This window comes from Giraffa tippelskirchi, chromosome 8 (assembly GCF_054371585.1).
Source record: "Giraffa tippelskirchi isolate mGirTip1 chromosome 8, T2T-mGirTip1v1.2.pri, whole genome shotgun sequence".
In the NCBI taxonomy this organism is placed as follows: domain Eukaryota; kingdom Metazoa; phylum Chordata; class Mammalia; order Artiodactyla; family Giraffidae; genus Giraffa; species Giraffa tippelskirchi.
This window is the reverse complement of record NC_137282.1, coordinates 37463423-37488507: the sequence shown is the minus strand read 5'-3', so window position 1 is coordinate 37488507 and position 25085 is coordinate 37463423. Positions and strand designations below refer to the sequence as shown.

General features: G+C 38.0%; 1 protein-coding gene across 6 annotated transcripts in view; it reads right to left on the bottom strand.

Annotated features, from left to right (window-relative positions):
- Positions 1 to 25085, bottom strand: part of LOC145518862 (uncharacterized) — a 1117244-nt gene that overhangs the window by 368064 nt on the left and 724095 nt on the right. Inside the window, exon 8 of one of the 6 annotated variants that reach the window (XR_014063352.1) lies at positions 9028 to 9434. The exons of the other annotated variants lie outside the window; for them this stretch is intronic. The gene's annotated coding sequence lies outside the window, so the exon portion shown is untranslated. The remainder of the gene's footprint in view (positions 1 to 9027; positions 9435 to 25085) is intronic. 6 annotated transcript variants of the gene reach the window in all.

Here is a 25085-nt window from a genome sequence, read left to right as displayed (position 1 = left end):
AGTCACTCAGTCGTGTCCAACTCTTTGCAACCCCATGGACTGCAGCACACCAGGCCTCCCTGTACATCACCAACTCCCGGAATTTACTCAAACTCATGTCCATTGAGTCAGTGAAGCCATCCAACCATCTCATCCTTTGTCATCCCCTTTTCCTCCCATCTTCAATATTTCCCAGCATCAGGGTCTTTTCCAATGAGTCAGTTCTTTCATCAGGTGACCAAAGTATTGGAGTTTCAGCTTCAGCAGGGTCAGTAGTAGGAGCTATATTACAGAAACTGATTCTGTGAATTATGTTACCTTAATATGGCAAAAAGTACTTTGTAGATAAGATTATGGTTAGGGATTTTGAGATGAAGAAATTTTCCTAGACTACAGGAATATCATTCAATTTAATCACATAGATCTTTTAAAGCAGAGAACCATCTTTGGCTGTCTCAGAGACATGTGATGTGAGAGAGCTTTACTTGTAGTTAATGGCCTTGAAAATGAAGAAAAGGAGCCAGGAGCCAAAGAATGTGTATGATCTCTAGAACCTGAGAATAGCCATCATCAGATAATTTGAAAAAAAATAATAATAATAGGAACATAGATTCTACATCAAGGCACTGAATTTTGCCAATAACCTGAATTATCAAGAAAACCTATCCTCCCCATGGGAGGAAACAAACCCTCCATTAAAACATGCAGAATAAAATGCAGTCTGCAGACACCTTTATTTTAGTATATGTGATGGGCTTCTGACCTATAGAATTGCAAGATAATAAATGTGCATTGTGTAAGCTGCTAAATCTGTGGCAGCAATAGAATATTAATGCAGATAGTGAAAGTGATTTAATATTAAATAATTTAAACAGCATAATTAATTACACAAGAAGAAGAAAGAAAAATCATACCATCATCAAAATAGATTGTGGAAGAATCACTTCTTTGGTAAACTCCATTAATGTTAATGACAAAAACCACTTTACAAATAGAAATAAAAAGAAACGTTCTTAATGTTATAAAGGTTATTTTTCTAAAGTTATATCAAAAATTATCCTGTTGGTGAAAAGTTAATATCTTTATTTTCAGTTCAGTTCAGTTTAGTTGCTCAGTAGTGTCCAACTCTTTGCAACCTCAGGGACTACAGCACGCCAGGCTTCCCTGTCCATCACCAGCTCCCAGAGCTTGCTCAAACTCATGTGCATTGAGTCGGTGATGCCATCCAACCATCTCATCCTCTATTGTCCCCTTCTCCTCCTGCCTTCAATCTTTCCCAGCATCAGGGTCTTTTCCAATGAGTCAGTTCTGCACATCAGATGGCCAAAGTATTGGAGCTTCAGCATCTGTCCTTCCAATGAATATTCAGAACTGATTTCCTTCAGGATTGACTGGTCTGATCTTCCTGCAGTCCAAGGGATTCTCATTTTAAAGAACTGAGATAAGATAAAGATACCCACTATGACCATTCTTAAATGGCCAAATGAGAAAAGAGGGTGTCAACATGGCATATTGATTACAAATTTCCCCCCATCCACCACTTCTCTCTGAATCTGTTTTTGCAATGTGACTTAGTCACTTCTCCCTTCAAGAGATCAAGTCTATCCCTGCTCCCTTGAATCCAGTATGTTTTGTAAGTGGATTTGACTGATAGAACATGGCAGAAGCATTAGTGTGACAGTTTCTCAGATAGGCCTAAAGAAGCGTTTACACTTCTACTCTCTTTCACCAAGAGAAAACACTTGGGGTAGCCTGCTGAAATGACTACAAAGCTGAGGTTATACATGCTGCTGCTGCTGCTAAGTTGCTTCAGTCGTGTCCAACTCTGTGCAACCCCATAGATGGCAGCCCACCAGGCTCCTCTGTCCATGGGATTCTCCGGGCAAGAGTACTGGAGTGGGTTGCCATTGCCTTCTCCAGAGGTTATACATGACACTCAACCTATCCGCCACCAGATAAGAAACTCCAACCAGGTTTAGAGGTCACCTGTGTGACCTCTAGCTGACTGCTAATATATGAATGAGCCCAAATGAGACCAGAGGGAAAGTCCAGATTATCCATAGACTCATGAGTAAAAATTTCAACCAGTTAAGCCACTCTGTTCAGAATGCTTTGATATTCAACACTGTTGTGACAATGGAGAACTGATAGAAGAGACCAAAGTATTTGTAGAGGAAATACAACAACAGACCTAGTCTCTGGTAGACAGTGATTTATAGCCAACTACTTTTACGTAATTTATATATATATATATGTATATATATATTTGTATATATATATATACACATGGTTAGTTCAACATATATATAATATATACAATTAATTCAAAAACTTAATACACTTATAGGTGTATTAATTTTATTTATACTGAGATAACTTCAAAATAACCCTGGGTATAATTTATTGACTACTGAATAGTAAGAACTGACTCTTCCTAAGAGAGTTAAACAATTTTTTAAAAATTATTAACTGGTTATAATGGAAGGGAGGACTAAACAAATATTAACTGAATAGTGATGAAGAGATGAGTATGTTCAAAAAAAACTGATAAATTATTTATGCTATAAGGAAAAACAGTATATTTAGCATAGATTGTATTTTCAGGTACAAAAAAGAAAAAAAGAGTTTAAGAACTCTGCCTACATGTTCTGTTAGCTCAAAGCTGACAAATTCAGCTTTCTGCAACTGCTCAATGCCCACTGTTCTTTTTGTCTCTCCACTACTACATTTATCTTGAAGAAAGTAGGACCAAGGAAAATAAGTACTCCCTGCCCATCCATCTTGATAACTTAATGCTTCTCTCTGCCTGCAGCATTGTACATTAATGTTTTGAGCAAAATCTATAGGTCAATCAATCTTCTGCTTGAACCAAAGTGCCAATCTGTCATGTACTGTAATGCTCTCTCTCTCTTCTAACCAAATTTTTAGACTCTGAATTCATTTTTCTAGATGATTTTGTCAATGTGCTGCATGATAGAAAACAAGTCATATGTTAGCCATGCTTGCACACTACCTGATAAGCATCACCATGAACTACTGCTTGATAGATGGGCACATTAATGTAAATATATCTTTATTATAAATCTCTGAACCATAGAATCTTTCCCTCAAAGAAGAATCCTAATATCATGCTAGTCACAAAAGGAAAATAAAAGGAAAACTTTTTGACATTCTAAAATATTTTCCCACCATTTCACAAGAATACTACATAAAAGAGGCTATCTAATTAGAGAGAATTATCTAGTACAATTCATTGAAAATTATAACCATAAACAGTTGCATTTGCAGTATACCTTAAGGGAAAGTTACTTGGACTTTTTGAGTTTCAATTTCTTCTCTTGCAGAAAGTACTTATGATACATGCTAAGGACAATAGAAATTCATAGATAAATATCTGTTTTCATGCATCAAATATTATGCTCAGCACTAGGGAGACACTGTTTCAATTGATTTAAACTTGTGTCTTAGTCACTCAGCCATGTCCGACGCTCCGTCTCTGTTCATGGGATTCTCCAAGGAAGAATGCTGGAGTGGGTTAGCCATTCCCTTCTCCAGGTGATCTTCCTGACCCAGGAATCAAATTCAGGTCTCCTGCATTGCAGGCAGATTCTTTACCATCTGAGCCACTAGTGAAGCCCTAATTTAAACTTAATCACAACTATATGTAAATTAAGTAACAAAGTATATGGAAACATTTTAGTGAGATGTTGATCCAAATAGATAGATGATAAATGTCAGACTCTGTTTTGCTACATGTGTTTGGTAATGTTACAAAAACTTGGCATATCTCATTTACTGATGTTGATGTCACCACTTGACTCACAAGACTGCAAGTCATCTCAGTCACTACTTCTGTCAGGCACCTTGGGAACCCTTTGTAGGATTCCTGAGAAAAGAAACCATATCACACAAATCAAAAGTACATGCCACATGGCCAAACACAGAAGAGTTTATTATAAGAATTCTTAGTAATTTATCTTTGTAGCCCTGTAACTGTTCTGCTCATATAACAATGAGATAGAACCACTGAAGTTGATATAACTTTTGGCTGCCTTACAACTTTAAGATGGATACCCAGATCTTATGGTCCAATATATTGACCTGAAATATTAAATCTGTCAAAACATACTAACTGAACTCAACTGAATTGATATGCTCCTTTAGTTCATGCTACTCAATGTAACAATAAACTTTATCATTTGCAATTTTCCATTTCTCTAAACCCCTTAATCCTCACCCCACATTTAATCTTTCTCTTTCCTTACTCCTTTCTTTCCTTTCTTTCCTCCCATCAATCCTTCTTTGCTAGACTTTCTTTCTTAAAAAACAAAAACAATGATAGAGGGAAAAAAGCTATTTCTGTCACTTACTTATTTCAAGTCACACCAAACTCTGAAAGCAAATTTCCCTTCATTAGTAATATTTACGAAGTTTCTGTGAGTCAATTTGTCCACAAATATATTGACTTGCTGTGAGAGTTGCTATGAAAAAGCACAGCAGGACATGTTCATATTAAAAGCCTCGAATACAGTAATGGAGTCATGAGTGGACCTCCCCATGGCCTATGATGTCTGCCCTAAGAGAAATAAAAGGAGTCAGAATAAATATCACCTTGCAGTAAATATCTTCCATATACAGTGTTGGGAAAGGTGGGATTGAGATCTACTCAGATATATAAAACAAACAGACAGCCTAAAAGCAGAGAACTAAAACAGTGTGGTTAAAATACAAATATCATCAAATAATCCTAAGGTGATCTACAGTTCAGTTCAGTTCAGTCACTCAGTGGTGTCTGGCTCTTTGCAACCCCATGGACTGCAGCACGCCAGGTCTCCCTGTCCATCACCAACTCCCAGAGTTCACCCAAAGCCATGTCCATTGAATCGGTGATGCTATCCAACCATCTCATCCTCTGTCGTCCCCTTCTCGTCCTGGCTCCAATCTTTAGCAGCATCAGGGTCTTTTCCAATGAGTCAGTTCTTCACATCAGGTGGCCAAAGTATTGGAGTTTCAGCTTCCACATCAGTCCTTCCAATTAATATTCAGGATTGACTTCCTTTAGAATGGACTGGCTGGATCTCCTTGCAGTCCAAGGGACTCTCAAGAGTCTTCTGCAACACCACAGTTCAAAAGCATCAATTCTTCGGTGCTCAGCTTTCTTTATAGTCCAACTCTCAAATCCATACATGACCACTGGAAAAACCATAGCCTTGACTAGACAGATCTTTGTTGGCAAAGTAATGTCTCTGCTTTTTAAAATGCTGTCTAGGTTGGTCATAACATTTTTCCAAGGAGCAAGTGTCTTTTAATTTCATGCCTGCAGTCACCACCCTCACTGATTTTGGAGCCCAGAAAAATAAAGTCAGCCACTGTTTCCCCATCTATCTGCCATGAAGTGATGGGACTAGGTGCCATGATCCTAGTTTTCTGAATGTTGAGCTTTAAGCCAGCTTTTTCACTCTCCTCTTTCACATTCATCAAGAGGCTCTTTAGTTCTTCTTTACTTTCTGCCATAAGGGTGGTGTCATCTGCATATCTGAGGTTATTGATATTTCTCGCAGCAATCTTGATTCCAGCTTGTGCTTCACCCAGTCCAGCATTTCTCATGATGTACTCTCCATATAAATTAAATAAGCAGAGTGACAATATACAGCCTTGACATACTCCTTTCCCATTTTGGAACCAGTCTGTTCTTCCATGGCAAGTTCTAACTCTTTCTTCCTGACCTGCATACAGGTTTCTCAAGAGGCAGATCAGGTGGTCTGGTATTCCCATCCCTTGAAGAATTTTCCACAGTTTGTTGTTATCCACACAGTCAAAGGCTTTGGCATAGTCAATAAAGCTGAAAGCAATTTTCTGGAACTCTCTTGCTTTTGCAATGATCCAACTGATGTTGGCAATTTGATCTCTGGTTCCTCTGCCTTTTCTAAATCCATTGAACATCTGGAAGTTCATGTTTCACATACTGTTGAAGCCTGGCTTGGAGAATTTTGAGCATTACTTTACTAGCGTGTGAGATGAGTGCAATTGCGTGGTAGTTTGAGCATTCTTGGCATTGCCTTTCTTTGGGATTGGAATGAAAACTGACCTTTTCCAGTCCTGTGGCCACTGCTGAATTTTCCAAATTTGCTGTCATATTGTGTGCAGCACTTTCACACCATCATCTTTTAGGATTTGAAATAGCTCACCTGGAATCCCATCATCTCCACTAGCTTTGTTCGTAGTGATGCTTCCTAAGGCCCACTTGACTTCACATTCCAGGATGTCTGGCTCTAGATGAGTGATCATACCATCGTGCTTATCTGGATCATGCAGATCTTTTTTTGTATAGTTCTTCTATGTATTCTTCCCACCTCTTTTTTTTTTTTTTTCTTAATTTATTTTTATACTTTACAATATTGTATTGGTTTTGCCATACATTGACATGAATCCGCCATGGGCGTGTGTGTGTTCGCCTTCCAGAACCCCCCTCCCACCTCCCTTCCCATCCCATCCCTCTGGGTCATCCCGGTGTACCAGCCCCAAGCACCATGTAATATCCTCTGCTTCTGTTAGGTCCATAGCATTTCTGTCCTTTATTGCACCCATCTTTGCATGAAATATTCCCTTGGTATCTCTAAGTTTCTTGAAGTGATCTCTAGTCTTTCCCATTCTATCATTTTCCTCTATTTGCACTGATCTGAGGAAAGTTTTCTTATCTTTCCTTACTATTCTTTAGAACACTGCATTCAATGGGTATATCTTTCCTTTTCTCCTTTGCTTTTTGCAGCTATTTGTAAGGGCTCCTCAGACAGCCATTTTGCTTTGTTGCTTTTTTTTTTTTTTTCCCCTTGGGGATGGTCTTGATCCCTATCTCCTGTACAATGTCAGGAACCTCCTCCATAGTTCTTCAGGCACTCTATCAGATCTAATCCCCTGAATCTGTTTGTCACTTCCACTGTATAATCATAAGGCATTTGATTTAGGTCATACCTGGGTGGTCTGGTGGTTTTCCCTACTTTCTTCAATTTAAGTCTGAATTTGGCAATGAGGATGAGCCACATCCTAGACATCATGTGGTTCATGATGAGCCACAGTCAGCTACCGGTCTTGATTTTGCTGACTGTATAGAGCTTCTCCATCTTTGGCTGCAAAGAATATAATCAATCTGATTTTGGTGTTGACCATCTGGTGATGTCCATGTGTAGAGTTTTCTCTTATGTTGTTGGAAGAGGGTGTTTGCTATGACCAGTGTGTTCTCTTGGCAAAACTCTGGCCTATAGCATAATGCCCTAAAAGTTTTGTTTCATTGCTAACCTTGAAAATGAGTACCAGCCAACAGAAAGGAGTGAACCCTAATTTTTTCAAGTCCCTGATAACCAGTTTCTGAATGTGTCTATGCTGGGCTGCAGATTTCTTAAAGGAATATCTCTATGCTTACATATACAATTATACTGGTTCTTAATAACGCACATGTCCTCAGCTTATTACTACTGGGCTAAGCTAATATGAAATAAAATAATCCAATCCAATTTTTCCTTGAGACAGAGAATGACTCACAAAGAATTGTTGTGTTCCATTCTTTGTAGAGCTAGAATTTATTAGACAATTCATATTCATAATAAAATAAATAATTCTGTATGCACCCTTCTCTATTAAAATAAAGACTACTGTTTTCAATTATTCTTATATGGACTCACTAAATATAGAGAAAATTCAAAGTTTAGTTTAAAATCATTGGGGAATGGACAAATATGATATTATGTGCCTCTACCAAAGAACCATTGTAATCATCCAAAAATTGACAGGGGAATAAACAAGATATTTTATTCTTTATTTCCACACTGCTGTTATCAACATGGATTTTTTTTTGTCTGTCAGTACTGACACTGAGCTCTCAAGATTGTATCGTTAAGCATTATGATCTATGGGTCTTATAAGTGCCTAGAGCTGTGGGTGAGTGCAAACACTTTGAATTTCAACCTCATGTGTTTCTTTTATAGGTCTGTAGATGTTGCCTCTGAGATCTAGTTATATTCCCCAGTATGTCAGCATTCGGTGTAAATTCACTACGTAGTCAGCAGGTTGCAATTGTTGAGATGAGATTTCTAAGAACCCACAGAGAGAAAGATGAAGCTTCCTCTTCAGAGGGCCATGTGAGCAATAAGAAAGTCTTCTGGCTCTGGATCGGGGTTATTGTCTTTGACCATCAAGCAGTGGGCTGTGGAAACTTCAAGTAGAAAGCACTAACAAAGCAACAAAATAGCTCAGGTGAGGTTTGCCTAGAGTTTAGATGAATATGACCAGACAAGGTAGAAACAGAATAAATTATCTCTTAATCTGCCATATGCTACACTAAAATGAAGTGGTATTTACCAGACTAACATATATGTGTGAGTGTAACAGGAAAAAAAAAAAAAATTAGAATACTGATTTTTTTTTCCTTTTTTGGTTAGAAAAAAGGTAAAATTACCTTGTCTCTGTCTCTCTCATTCTTTTTTCTTTCTCTAAGCTGAATATGTAATACCATATTTTTAAAAATCTGTAACGTTAGACATTAAAGTCAGCATGCTTGTTACTTTTGTTTTATTTATAACATTAATCAAAATAAAATTAGAATCAACAATAAGTATATTAATATCCACTCTCCTAATCCAAATTTCATTACATATTGACCTCCATATATAAACACATATATTTTATATGAATGGAATAATGGCAACTGAAAGAAACTTAATACCTGTTTTTACTGCCATGCAATATAAACAATAAGCATTATATTGTGCCCAAGTTCTATGTATTACTAATATGGTTTGAAAACCACAAGGGTCTGCCAATTTTTATAACTGATTAATTCCAAAAAAGTAAAAGACTACCTTAAATATCTAACATAAAGTATATGCATCACTATGGCTATCACAAATATGTGGAAGTTTGAACTCTAAAAGGGAAGTAATTGGATGCACCTCTTTGCCCACACACTTCTCAACTAAATTAAACTGAGAAAGTGATTTAACATCTGCAAGCCTCAGTCTCTTTACTGTAAAATTAGAATAACATTTTTCATACATATGGCGTTATGTATTAACTATAATTATTATTTATTCCATAGAAAAGGCTGAGGAAAAGCTATCTGAACAGCATTTAAGAAATAAATAGAATTTGAAATACCTAACATGATTTTATATAAAAACGGTGTTGATATTGAAGCATTGTGGAAAGAAATCCTGTCTTGTTTTCTTAATCACATTTGTGATGAACACAGGACTACTGAAATTGATAAAGGTTAACACAAGTGCATGCATCCGTGCTCAGTCACTTCAATAGTCACTGATTCTTTGCAGTCCTATGGACCATAGCATGCCAGTCTCCGCTGTCCACGGGATTCTCTAAGCAAGAATCCTAGAGTGAGTTGCCACTCTCTCCTCCAGGAGATCTTCTCAATCCAGGAATCAAACCGGTTTCTCCTGCATCTCCTGCATTACAGGAAGATTCCTTACCCACTGAGCCACCTAGGAAGCCCTAACACAAGTAGATTTTGCTAAATAAAATTATTTTTAATAACACGTCCTATTTTTAAATAACTAAAAAACAGGGTTGAATTAAAAAAACTGACTTTGGTTATCAATTTATTTTTAAAATTAAATGGAAAAGGTAAATGCATTCGTTTTTCAGTTAATTTCAACTTTTCTCCACTTCTCCCCATGGACTTCTTTCCAATTATGATATGTCAAAGAAATATAGATTTGTCTCTGTTTCCTAAAATAATGTGGTCTTCTTCCATGGGCAATTTTTCCATTTATTCCTGACCCATGAATTGTGCTATTTGCAAAAAAAAAAAAAATTCTTGTCATTGGTTCAGCTGATACTTAAAATTGTGTAAGCTTTAGTTGTAATTACAAACTGTATAATTCAGAGAGATATTGAGACGTGTAATATAAAAAAAAAAAAAGGCACTGAGGCATGACATTAGCAGACTGGCAGAATAGGAGTTTTCTACTATCTTCCCCACAAAATCACCAATTTAGACATCACTCTGGATGGGAGTGACTTTGTGGCAATCTGAGAATTCAGCAGAGAAGCTCTAACTCAAGACTGGGGGAAAAAAATCTGAGATTGAGGAATAATTTCACTTTACTTACGTCAACCCCCTCCAAGGTGAGAAGCCAAGTGCCAAGAAGACCCTCTGGGCCAATGGTTTCTCCCACTGGGAAAAAGTGAGAGCTTGTGAATGAGCCCCTGGATTCTTCCATTGTGGGAGATACTGCTGGAGAGGCCCATGGCTTTCTCACCTCACCCAGAATACTGAAGAGTGCTGCCATATGACTGGGGATGGGTCAGGGAGGGGCTGGGACAGCAGTTGCACACAATCCCCCCAAGAATGTCCCCAAGTGGGAACAAGATGTGTGGAGCCAGGATAGCCACAGAAAGGCTCCGAGAATGCTTCAGGATCCCTACTAGGGCTGACTGAAGGTATTTCTTTCCCAAACCAGTCAGTAAAGACCAGAGATGACAGCATATTGAACTGTGAGAGAGCAATGAAATGCTTCAAGAAACATGAAAAATCAAGGAAACATGACACCACCAGAGGGATATAATAATTTTCCAATAACTGACCACAAAGTAATGCAGATGTGCAATTTGCTCCTTAAATAATTCAAAACACTTGTTTTAAGGAAGCTCAGTAAGCTGTCAGAAAACATAGATAGATGATCCAATGAAATCTGATAAATGAATAGATAAAGATTATACATATGTGTGTGTCTATATAGATGTATACACCGACTCAACTGACATGAGTTTCAGTAAACTCTGGGAGACAGTGGAGGACAGGGAAGTCTGGCATGCTGCAGTACATGGGGTCACAAAGAGTCTGACACGACTTAGTGACTTAGCAACAACAACAACACACACACACACATACACACATATACAACAAAACCAGAACTGTAAACTATGTCATCTCACACAAAGTTTAGTGATATGTTTAAAATTCAATATACTTCTTTTTTTCTTTATAAAACAAAAAGTATATTGTCACTGAAAAAATATTTTTAAAAATCATTTCATGAGGATCCAAAGATAATCACTTGATACTCTCTCTTGATATATATGTCTTACAGCTTTATTTTTCTTCCCCTTCTCTTCCTTATTTCCTACATTTCTTCTTTCTTGCCTTCATTCCTTCTCTCCTTACTTCTCTCCACCCCACCTTATATTCTTCTTTCCGTCTGTCTGTTATCTGCCTGTTGTTCTTCAGTAGCATATCTGCCCTTAATCCTCTATTTCCTGGCTAGTGGCTTTCTACTAACTCCTAACAAGAAGCACTGATGGGAGAACAAAATGGCGGAGGAGTAGGTGGATGTGGAGTACATCTCTCTCCACGGATATGTCAGGAATACACCTTCAGACATAGAAGTGCATGCGCAACACCAGCTGAGAGCAAACAGGAGTACCTGACCAGCGGAAAAGAATATACAGAACCATGCAAAACTCGGTAGGATGAAGGAACTAGGCGGGAAAAACAGGAGTGTTAGTAGGACTGGACCTGCCCTCAGCAAGTGGGAGAGCTGAAGCAGGGGTCAGATCCCTATCCCCACAAAGGGGCAATTGTTTGAGACAGAGGAGAAACATTTAAAGCTGAAAGTGAAACAGCAGATCTGTGGCAGCCTAAAATGAATGAGAATCAGACAGTCCTTCCCACAGACATCCATACCCCAGACAGGGACGCAGGTCCCCTGGAATGTGCAGCAGCTAGGAGCTGGCATTTAGGGATTGTGGAGTAATCCCAGGGCAAGGGTTGCTATTGACTGTAGAGAGACAGATCGAGGGTATGTGAGGGAGGAGACTGGGGTGGGAAATGCCTGGGGAGGAAAGCAGAGCAGCCAAGGAAGCAATACTGCTGAGTCATGCATAGTGGGTGGAGCCATCACCATAGCCTGTCTCTCCCCACAGGCCAGTATCAGCAGCTAAACAATAGAAAGGCTGGCTTATCAAATGCCTGCAGCACTGAACTACAGAGTAGGACCCCAGCCAAGGGGGGCCTCTATGTGCCTGCTGTGCTGAACAACAGAAAAGGACCCCAGGCAAGGGAGCCCTCTAAGTGCCTGAATGGGCAGAGCTACAGAGAAAGACTGGCCAAAGAGGCCTTCTGACTGCCAGCTACACGAGTTTTGAAAAAAGACTTTGATAGGGCCATAACTCCTGTGGTGAAGGCAGTCTATGTCCCTGCACACTTTGTGCCACCAGAGTCCCCACAAGCCAAGCAGCCGTGCCACCTTCATGTTCAACTCTCATAGGGGCAGAGCTGCTACGGCAAAAAAAAAAAAAAAAAAAAAAAATCTTGCATCTATGCACGCAGGATCACTTCGGTCATGTCCAACTCTTTGCAGCCCCGTAGACTGTGGCCTGCCAGGCTTCTCTGTCAGGGGGGTTCTCCAGGCAAGAATACTGGAGTGTATTTTGGCCAATAATGTCATACCCTTCTAGAGCACTATAGTTCCTGTGGCCCTAGTCGCCAACTCCTCTGAGTACCTGGTGCTGCCAGAACCCCTGTGACCCAAGCAGCTGTACCACCTCCACACGTGGCCCTCACAGGGGCAAACCCAAATCCTCCTGGGCAGCCTCAGGAGCAATCCCCAGTGGATGACCCACAGGCAGAGGTAGAAATAAAAGCACAGTTGAAACCCAGGGGTAGGGTGGCTAAGGTAGAAGACTCAAAACCTTTCCACCAGCTGTGCAAGGTACAGATTAAATCCACATGATCAACTTGGCAGACTCTGTCTCTGTGGAATATATAAAAGGACACTGAGAGCTCCCACAAAAGCAAATGCACTAGTTCTGATAGCTGTGGACATTGGAGGCAAGAACACACAGGAGTAGGACCATATTAGAATCCGAGCTGCCCCAACAACAGGTCCAGAAATCAGCACAGTATTGGAGGGCATTCTAGGGAGGTGAGGTGGACTGTGACTCCCAGCAAGGGAAAGGACTTTGACAGCAGTGACTCAAGAAAAACAATTATTATGTTTTGACTTGTTCTTTAGATTCTTCGGGATTCTTTTTTTTTTTCTTCCACCTCTCCCCCGTTGTAGTTGTTGATTTCATTGGCACTATGAAATCTAATTAAAGTTTTGAGCTTTTTTTTTCTCAGTCATATTTTGTATTGTTGTTATAAACACCTGCCTCTATGTTGGGCTTTTGCAGTTCTGTGGAGTTTTCCTTTTTACTATCTCTCTTTTTTAATTTTAATTTTTTAAACCTACTATTATTTTTTCTACATTTATTCCATTCTTTTTTTCCTACTGTTCTTTTCCCCTTGCAGTTAACTTTTAATGTATATAAATCTTCTTTATCTACTTCTATTTAACTTTGCATATCTATTCTTTCTTTCTTTTCTTTCCTCTCAACATTTTTGTTAATTTTATTTTCATTGCTTTATTTCCCAATTGGCACCTTGCTTTAGTTTTGTTTTCCAGTTTGTGCTTTAGTTAGTTTTGTTCTTAACTGGTAGATATAATTTTTGGTTTCCTTTGTTCACTGGGTCCGTCTATTGTACTTTATTTTTATTGGACTGTTCTGATTTTGCTTATGGATGTATATGTATATGTGTATATTCAGCCACACTTTTTATTGTTGTTATAAACCTCTGCCTCTACATTGGGCTTTTGCAGTTCTGTGGCATTTTCCTTTTTTTTTTTCTTTCTTTCTTCTTCCATTTTTTTTCTTTTCTCTTTTTTTATAATTTTGATTTTTAATTTTTTTAAATCTATTAAATTTTTCTTAATTTATTCCTTTGTTTGCCTTTCTCACTGTTCTTTTCTCCTTGCAGTTAATCTTTAATATATATAAATCTTCTTCATCTATCTCTATTTAACTTTGCATATCTATTCTTTCTTTCTTTCCTTTCTTTACTTCCCTGTCAACATATTTGTTAGTTTTGTTTTCATTGCTTTATTTCCCACTTGGCACTTGACTTTAATTTTGTTTTCCAGTTTGTGCTTTAGTTAGTTTTGTTCTTAACTGATAAACATAATTTTTTATTTCCTTTGTTCACTGGGTCAATCTACTGTACTTTATTTTAGTTGGACTGTTTTGACTTTGCTTATGGGTATATATGTATAGTGTATATTCCATTATATTGATTATTATATGCCTGATTTTGTAACTGCCATTTGTCTGGGGTTAATCCTTGGTTTCTCTCTTTTTTTTAATCTCTTAATGCCATAACAAACCACTTGTGGAATATTTATTCTTGACCAGAGATCAAGCCCTGAGCTTTTGAAGTGGGAGCACTGACTCCAAGACCTTAGACTACCAGAGAACTAACCCTAGGGAGTATCAAATAGTGAGAACTCACACTAAGGAAACCACTTGAATTCAAAACCCAGTAACACCCAACCACCAGTAGCACCCTATGCAGAATGCCCTATCTAAATAAGAAAGCAAAAATACAAACCCAATCACCAGCAGACAGGATTACCACCTCACTTAGCCTTGCCCATCATAGAAAAAACAAACAAACAAACAAAAAACTCAGCACAAATATCACCCTATAAGAAGATTACACAAACCACTGGACCAAGCTTAGGAGGGCAGAAACAAAAGGAACAAAGAATTCAACCTTGAAGCCTGGGAAAAGGAGACCTCAAGCACAATAAGTTAAAAAAAAATATATATATATATATATAAAAAATGAAAAGGTAGAGATATACTACACAAATGAAGGAACAAATTGGAAACACAGAAGTCCAAATAAAGGAAGAGGAAATAGGCAAACTACCCAAAAAATAATTCAGAATAATGACAGTAAAGATGATCAAAAACCTTGAAAACAAAATGGAGAAAATGCAAGAATCAATTAACAAAGACCTAGAAGAATTAAAGAATAAACATTAATTTATTTTATTAATTTATTAATTTATTTAAACAACACAATTACTGAAATTAAAAAAATTCTGGAAGGAATCAATAGCAGAATATCTGAAACAGAAGAACTAATCAGTAAACTGGAAGATAAAATGATGGAAATAATTTCTGAAGAGCAGAATAAAGTAAAAAGAATGAAAAGAATTCAGGATAGTCTCAGAGACCTCTGGGACAATATTAAACACACCAACATTCAAATTATAGGGGTCTCAGTAAAAGACGAGAAAAAGAAAGGGTATGAGAAATTTTTTGAACAGATTATAGTTGAAAATTTCCCCAACATGGAAAAGGAAAGTCAATCAAGTCCAAAAGGCACAAAGAGTCCCATACAGGATAAACCAAAGGAGAAACACACCAAGACATATACTAATCAAACTAACAAAAACTAAACACAAAGAATATTAAAAACAGGAAAGGAAAAGCAATAAGTAACATACAAGGGAAACCCCATACATTTAACAGTTGATCTTTCAGCAGAAACTCTGCAGGCCAGAGGGAATGGCAGGATATATTTAAAACAGTGAAAGGGAAAAATGTACAACCAAGATTACTGTACCCAGCATTATCTCATTCAAAACTGATGGAGCAATGAAAAGTTTTTCAGACAAGCAAAAGTTAAGAGAATTCAGTACGACTAAACCAGCTTTACAACAAATGTTAAGGGGACATATACAGTCAAGAAATACAAGAGAAGGAAAAAGATCTACAAAATCAATCCCAAACAATTAAGAAAATGGCAATAGGAACATATATATCAATAATTACTTTAAAAGTAAATGGACTAAATGTTCCGACCAAAAGACACAGACTGACTGGATACAAAAACAAGACCCATATATATGCTGTCTACAAGAAACCCACTTCGGACCACAAGACACATGTAGACTGAAAGTGAGAGGATGGAAAAATATATTTCATGCAAATGGGAAGTAAAAGAAAGCTGGAGTAGCAATCCTTATATCAGACAAAACAGACTTTAAAATAAAAAAGATTACAAGAGATAAGGAAGGACACTACATAATGATCAAAGAATCAATCCAAGAGAAAGACATAGCAATTGTAAATATCTATGCACTGAACATAGGAACACCTCAAAACATAAGACAAACACTAACAGACATAAAAGGAGAAATTGACACTAACACAATAATAGTAGGAGACATTAACACCCCACTCACATCAACGGACAGATCATCAAAACAGAAAATCAATAAGGGAACACAAGTCTTAAATGATACATTTAGATGAGATGCTGCAAAGTCCGACTCTGTGCGACCCCATAGACGGCAGCCCACCGGGCTCCGCCATCCCTGGGATTCTCCAGGCAAGAATACTGGAGTGGGTTGCCATTTCCTTCTCCAGTGCATGAAAGGGAAAAGTGAAAGTGAAGTCGCTCAGTCGTGTCCGACTCTTAGCGACACCATGGACTGTAGCCTACCAGGCTCCTCCATCCATGGGATTTTCCAGGCAAGAGTACTGGAGTGGGGTGCCATTGCCTTCTCCGTTAGATGAGGTGGATCTCATTCATATCTTCAGGACATTCCATCCAAATGCAGAAGAATACACCTCCTTTTCAAATGCACATGGAACATTCTCCAGGATAGACCACATCTTGGGTCACAAATCAAACCTCAGTAAATTTAAGAAAGTTGAAATCATATCAAGCATCTTCTCTGACCACTATGCTATGAGACTAGATATCAATTACAAAAAAAAAACAAAACACTAACACATGGAGATTAAACAATATGTTTCTAAATAATCAACAGGTTACTGAAGAAATCAAAAGGGAAATAAAAAAATTACTAGAAACAAATGACAATGACAATTCAAAACCCATAGGATTCAGTGAAAGCAGTTCTAAGAGGGAAGTTTATAGCAATACAATTCTACCTCAAGAAACAAGAAAACCATAGAATAGACAACCTAACTTTACACCTAAAACAACAGGAAAAAGAAGAAGAACAACAACAACAAAAAACAAAATTAGTAGAAGGAAAGAAATCATAAGTATATGAGCAGAAATAAAAAGAAATGAAAGAAACAATAGCAAAGATTAATAAAACTAAAAGCTGGTTCTTTGAGAAGATAAACAAAATTGACAAACCTTTGGCCAGACTCATCAGAAAGAAAGAGAGAAGAATCAAACCAACAAAATTAGAAATGAAAAAGGAGAGGTTACAATAAACAATGCAGAAATACAAAGGATTATAAGAGACTATTATGTGCAACTATATGGCAATAAAATGGATAACCTGGAAGAAATGGAAAGATTCTTAGAAAAGTTCAGTCTTCCAAGACTGAACCAGGAAGATATAGAAATTATGAACAACTCAATTACAAGCACTGAAATTGAAGCTGTGACCAAAAATCTCCCAAAAAACAAAAGCCCAGGACCAAATGGCTTCACAGGAGAATTCTATCAAACATTTAGAGAAGAGCTAATGCCTATCTTTCTAAAACTCTTTCAAAAAATTGCAGAGGAAGGAACACTCCCAAACTCATTCTACAAGGCCACGGTCACCTTTATACCAAAACCAGAGAAAGACAGCATTAAAAAAGAAAACTACAGGCCAATATAACTGATGAACATAGATTGAAAACTCTCAATAAAATTTTAGCAAACAGAATTCAGCAACACATCAAAAAGCTCATACACCATGGTCAAGTTGGGTTTATTCCAGGGATGCAAGAATTCTTCAATATACACAAATCAATCAATGTGATATACCATCTTAACAAATTGAAAGATAAAACCCATATGATAATCTCAATAGCTGCAGAAAAAGCCTTTGAAAAAATTCAGCACCCACTTATGATTCAAACTCTTCAAAAAATGGGCATAGAAGGAACCTACATCAACATAGTAAAGGCCTTATATGATAAAGTGAAAGTGACACTGCTCAGTTGTGTCTGACTCTTTGCAACCCCATGGACTGTAGCCTACCAGGTTTCTCCATCCATGGGATTTTCCAGGCAAGAGTACTGGAGTGGGTTGCCATTTCCTTCTCCAGGGGATCTTCCCAACCCAGGAATCGAACCCAGTTCTCTTGCAGGCAGACACTTTACCCTCTGAGCCACCAGGGGAACCCATATGATAGCTTATATGATAAGCCTACAGCAAACATTATTCTCAATGGTGAAAAACTGAAAGTATTCCCCTTAAAAAAAGGAAAAAGACAAGGGTGTCCACTTTCTCCACTATTATTCAATATAGTTCTGGAAGTCCTAGCTACAGCAATCACAGAAGAAAAAGAAATAAAAGGAATCCAGTTCAGAAAAGAAGAAATAAAGCTCTCACTGTTTGCAGATGACATGATACTGTACAAAGAAAACCCTAACGTTAGTATCAGAAAATTACTAGAGCTAATCAATGAATTTAGCAAAGTTGCAGGATTCAAAATCAATACACAGAAATCACTTGCATTTCTATATACTAACAATGAAAAATCAGAAAGAGAAATTAAGGAATCAATCCCACACCACTGCAACAAAAAGAATTAAATATCAAGGAATAAAATTACCTAAAGAGACAAAAGAACTATACACAGAAAATTATAAGACACTAATGAAAGAAATCAAAGATGACATAAACAGGTGGAGAGATATTCCATGTTCCTGGGTAGGAAGAATCAATATTGTGAAAATGACTATACTATCAAATGCAATCTACAGATTCAATGCAATCCTATCAAATTACCAATGGCATTTTTCAAAAAACTAGAACAAGAATTTCACAATTCATACAGAAATGAAAAAGACCCCGAATAGCCAAAGTAGTCTTGAGAAAGAAGAATGGAGCTAGAGGAATCAACCTTCCTGACTTCAGATTTTACTACAAAGCTACCCTCATCAAGAAAGTATGGTACTGGCACAAAAACAGAAATATAGACCGATGGAACAAGAGAGAAAGCGCAGAAATAAACCCATGAACCTATGGGTACCTTATATGTGACAAGGGAGGCAAAAATATACAATGGGGCAAAGACAGCCTCTTCAATAAGTGATGCTGAAAAATCTGGACAGCTACATGTAAAAGAATGAAATTAGAACACTTCCTAACACCATTCAGTTCAGTTCAGTTCATTCGCTCAGTCGTGTCCAACTCTTTGAGGCCCCCACGGACTGCAGAACGCCAGGCCTCTCTGTCCATCACCAAATCCCAGAGTCACCCAAACTCACGTCCATTGAGTCAGTGATGCCATCCAACCATCTCATCCTCTGTTGTCCCCTTCTCCTCCTGCCCTCAATCTTTCCCAGCATCAGGGTCTTTTCAAATGAGTCAGTTCTTCGCATCATGTGGCCAAAGTATTGAAGTTTCAGCTTCAGCATCAGTCCTTCCAATGAATATTCAGAACTGATTTCCTTCAGAATGGACTGGTTGGATCTCCTTGCAGTCCAGGGGACTCTCAAGAGTCTTCTCCAACACCACAGTTCAAAAGCATCAATTATTCAGCACTCAGCTTTCTTTATAGTCCAACTCTCACATCCATACATAACTACTGGAAAAACCACAGCCTTGACTAGATGGACCTTGTTGGCAAAGTAACGTCTCTGCTTTTGAATACGTTGTCTAGGTTGGTCATAACTTTCCTTCCAAGGAGTAAACGTTTTTTAATTTCATGACTGCAGTCACCAGCTGCAGTGATTTTGGAGTCCAAAAAATAAAGTCAGCCACTGTTTCCACTGTTTCCCCATCTATTTGCCACGAAGTGATGGGACTGGATGCCATGATCTTAGTTTTCTGAATGTTGAACTTTAAGCCAACTTTTTCACTCTCCTCTTTACATAAAGATAAATTCAAAATGTATAAAATACCTAAATATAAGACCAGAAACTATAAAACTCTTAGAGGAAAACATAGGCAGAACACTCGATGACATAAATCAAAGCAAGATCCTCTATGACCCACCCCCTAGAGTAATGGAAATAAAAACAAAAGTAAACAAGTGGGACCTGATTAAACTTAAAATCTTTTGCACAGCAATTGAAACTATAAGCAAGGTGAAAAAACAACCCTCAGAATGGGAGAAAATTATAGCAAATGAAACAACTGACAAAGGGTTAATTTCCAAAATATACAAGCAGCACATACAACTCATTATCAGAAAAACAACCCAATCAAAAAGTGGAAAAAGACCTAAACAGACATCTCTCAAAATAAAATATTCAGATGGCTAACAAACACATGAAAAGATGCTCAACATTGCTCATTATTAGAGAAATGCAACTCAAAACTACAATGAGACATCTCCTCATACTGGTCAGAATGGCCATCATCAAAAAGACTACAAGCAATAAATTGTGGAGAGAGTGTGGAGAAAAGGGAATGCTCCTGCACTGTTGGTGGGAATGTAAATTGATACAGCCACTATGGAAGACGGTATGGAGATTTCTTTAAAAAACTAGGAATAAAACCATCGTATGACCCAGCAATCCCAGTCCTGGTCATATACCCTGAGGGAACCAAAATTGAAAAAGACACATGTATCTCATTGTTCATTGCAGCACTATTTACAATAGCTAGAACATGGAAGCAACCTAGATGTCCATCAACAGATGAATGGATAAAGGAGTTGTGGTACATATACACAATGTAATATTACTCAGCCATAAAAAGGAATGCATTTGAGTCAGCTCTAATGAGGTGGATGAACCCAGAACTTATTATACAGATTGAAGTAAGTCAGAAAGAGAAAGATAAATATCATGTTCTAACACATATATACGGAATCTAGAAAAATGATACTGAAGAATTTACTTACAGGGCAGCAATGGAGAAACAGACATAGAGAATAGACTTATGGACATGGGGCTAGGCGAGGAGAGGATGAAATGTATGGGAAGAGTAACATGGAAACTTACATTACCATATGGAAAATAGATAGCCAACGGGAATTTGCTGTATGGCTAAGAAACTCAAATATGGGCTCTGTATCAACCTAGAGGGGTGGAATGGGGAGGGAGATGGGAGAGAAGTTCAAAAAGGAGGGGATCTATGTATGTCTATGGCTGATTCATGTTAAGATTTGACAGAAAACAACAAAATTCGGCAAAGCAATTGAAGGATTTCCATAAAATTTTCAATTTTTATTGAAGGATTTCAATTAAGAAAAATCAAAAGAAAAAAGAAAAAAAAGAAGCACTGATGGAAGGTCAAAGGGTGAAAGGAAGGAAGGAGATAATTTCTTCAGGTTCTCACAAGTGACAATTGCCTCCTAAATATCGGAGTTTACTGACACCACAATGTGGGGGTCAATGGAGGAGGCGGTTAGCATTTGGACTTTCTAACAGTTCTAGCTTTGGCTGAAACAGCACCTCTTCAGTGGATCCATCACCTCCCATAATAACATCTCCAACATTAACAGCTGTAGATGCAACTCTGCCGATTCTACCACAGAAGCATTAGCTTTTTTCTCATCACTGTGAGTCATCCTTTCTTTGTGTCTGCCTTTCCAGACCCTACACTGATCCACTCCGCTTTTCTCTCTTCTTTTCTTTTATCCTTCACCTCTATCCTTTTACGACTTTGTAATTTCAATGCCAAAAGGGAGCAGGAACAAGGAGGTTACACTAGGCAAAAAAGCAGATTAGTTATTGCAGAGTTACTTTCCTTTAGAGGATGGCAAAGTATGTCAGATAGATAACCTAACTAACTAGTGCTGATCAAGTGATTCCTACCTGACTGTTTAAAATGCCTTTTTGGGGAAAGCCAAGCTGTAATTAAGTTAAAATAAATCTCAGTTCAGGGATATGGGGTTTAAAATAAGTGACTACTTTCTGGCCCTCTTTTCTTATTTTTTTAATACTGTCTGTTTACCAACTAGTTATTAATCCATCTCATCCACCATCTCCTTATCTACATATCATCTTTCATATAAAACATACCCCTTCATGGCCCTAAGCCTTGTCATGGCAAAGAGGACTGCATAACTCAATGAAGCTATGAGCCATTCCTGCAGGGCCACCTAAGATGGATGTGTCAGGCTGAAGAATTCTGACAAGCTGTGACCCACTGGAGAAGGGAATGACAAAGCACTCCAGTATTCTTGCCACTACAACTCCACTAACAGTAAGAAAATGTAAAAAATATGACACAGGAAGGTGAGCCCTCAAAGTTAGAAGGTGTCCAATATACTCCTGGGGAAGAGTGAAGGGCAATTACTAATAGCTCCAGAATGAATGAAGTGGCTGGGCAAAAGTGGAAATGATGCTCAGTTGTGGATGTGTCTAGTGGTGAACGTAAAGTCCAATACCATAAAGAGCAATATTGCATAGGAACCTGGAATGTTAGGTCCATGAATCTGGTAAGTTGGACATGGTCAAGCAGGAGATGATGGCAAGAGTCAGTGAACTAAAATAGGAATGGATAAATTTACTTCAGATGACCATAATATCTACTACTGTGGGTAAGAATCCCTTAGATTCTTGTACTTAAATAAAAAGTGCAAAGAAACAGAGGAAAATAATAGAATGGGAAAGACTAGAGATTGCTTCAAGGAAATTGGAGATGCCAAGGGAATGTTTCATGCAATGATGGGCATGATAAAGGACAGAAACAGTAATGACCTAACAGAAGCATAAGAGATTAAGAAGAGGTGGCAAGAATACACAGAAGGGTTATACATAAGAGGTCTTAATGACCCAGATAATCACGATGGTGTGATCACTCACCTAGAGCCAGGCATCCTTGAGTGTGAAGTCAAGTTGGCCTTACGAAGAATTATTATGAACAAAGCTAGTGGAGGTGGGGAAAAAAAACCTCCCTGGTGGCTTAGATGGTAAAGCGTCTGCCTACAATGAGGGAGACTCGGGTTTGATCCCTGGGTCAGGAAGATCTGGAGAAGGAAATGGCAACCCACTCCAGTATTCTTGCCTGGAAAATCCCATGGACAGAGGAGCCTGGTAGGCTACAGTCCATGGGGTCACAAAGAGTTGGACACAACTGAGTGACTTCACTTTCACTTTCAGTGGAGGTGACGGAGTTCCAGCTGAGCTATTTAAAGTCCTAAAATACAATGCTGTTAAAGTGCTGCACTCAATATGTCAGCAAATTTGGAAAACTCAGCAGTGGCCGCAGGACTGGAAAACTTCACTTTTCATTCCAATCTTAAAGAAAGGCAATGCCAAAGAATTTTCAAACTGCCATACAATTGTGCTCATTTCACATGCTAGTAATGTTATGTTCAAAATCCTTCAAGCTAGGCTTCAACAGTACATGAATTGAGAACTTACAGATGTACAAGATGGGTTGAGAAAAGGCAGAGAAAACCAGAGATCAAATTGCCAGCATTGTTGTATCATAGAAGAAACAAGGGAATTACAGAAAAGCATGTACTTCTGTTTCATTGACTATGTTAAAGGGTTTGATTGTGTGGATCACAACAAACTGTGGAAAATTCTTAAAGAGATGGGAATATCAGACGATCTCTCCAGAAGTCATGTATAGTTGTGAGAGTTGGACCATAAAAAGGCTGAGTGCAGAAGAATTGATGTTTTTGAATTGTGGTGCTGGAGAAAACTCTTGAGAGTCCCTTGGACTGCAAGATCAAACCAGTCAATCCTAAAGGATATCAACCCTGAATATTCATTCATTGCAAAGACTGTTGCTAAAGTTGAAGCTCCAATACTTTGGCCACCTGAGGCAAAGAACAGTCTCATTGGAAAAGACCCAGATGTTGAGAAAGATTGAAGGCAAAAGCAGAATGGGTCAGCAGAGAATGAGATGGTTAGATAGTATCACCCACTCAATGGACATGAATCTGAGAAAACTCTGGGAGATAGTGAAGAACAGGGGAGCCTGGTGTGCTGTAGTCCATGGGGTCACAAACAGTCAGACACACCTTAGTGGCTGAACAACAACAACAACAATAAAACATAAGTATTATGTGTATGGGATTCCCTAGTAGCTCAACTGGTAAAGAACCCGCCTGCAGTGCAGGAAACCTGGGTTCAATTCCTGGGTCGGGAAGATCTGCTGGAGAAGGGATAGGCTACCCACTCCAGTGTTCTTGTGTTTCCCTTGTGGCTCAGCTGGTAAAGAATCCGCCTGCAATTGTGGAGACCTGGGTTCAATCCCTGGGTTGGGAAGACCCCCTGGAGAAGGGAACAGACCAACTCTTTGTGACCCCGTGCATTATATAGTCCATGGAATTCTGCTGGCCAGAATACTGGAGTTGGCAGTCATTCTCATCTTCAGAGGATATTCCCAACCCAGGGATAGAACCCAGGTCTCCTGCATTGCAGGTGGATTCTTTACCAACTGAGCCACCAAGGAAGCAACAATATATTGTTGTTATCTTTACATGTCAACAGATATTTTCCAATTTGACCTATCTTCTACAATTGAATGGCAAGTCCTTTCTAAGGCCTTATTATACACAATACCACAATTGTATAAGTAATGCATACACGTGCTTATTTATTTTTAATGTCCTATAACAGGAATTATTGTGTCAACAGAAGCTATTTTAAACACCATTGCTATTTTGATGTTTTTCTTCTGCAAAGGGTTACATCAAACTTTCTTTTCCTCTTGAAGTGAATTAGAATAAGTGTTTTCCTCATAATCTCACCTCAAATGTTATTTTCTATTTTATTCTGACAGTTTTATTGGTAAAAAATTTCATTGCCTTGATCTCCAATGAGGCAGAATATATCTGTCATTTATATTCCATTTTTTTTAATAGTGCCTATGATGACCATTACTCACTTCTCTATTGGAGTGTTTGCCTTATTTTTCTTATTTGAAGTGTGAAATTTCATTCCAGGGTGCACCTAAATTTTATTTTCCATAAATATTGATCTTTTTATTTATTTACAATTTTCTAGATTTTTTTCAATTAAAAAAAACTTAGTGAATGTAAAAGATATTTTAGATATAGATGTTAAACTATGCTATGTATTTATATTTAATTTTTTTTTCTCTTATCAGGCTTAAAAGGCTTTTTTACAAAATAAATGTTTACCAAAACCTGCAATTTTTTAAATTAATACCACCATTAATCTATTTATTGAAATCAAAACTGATGGGTTCATATTTGTTAAATTCCTTTTCCTTATATTTTTATCAGTTTCTGTTGAGGACTGATGTTGAAGCTGAAACTCCAATACTTTGGCCACCTCATGCGAAGAGTTGACTAATTGGAAAAGACCATAATGCTGGGAAGGATTGGGGGCAGGAGGAGAAAGGGACGACA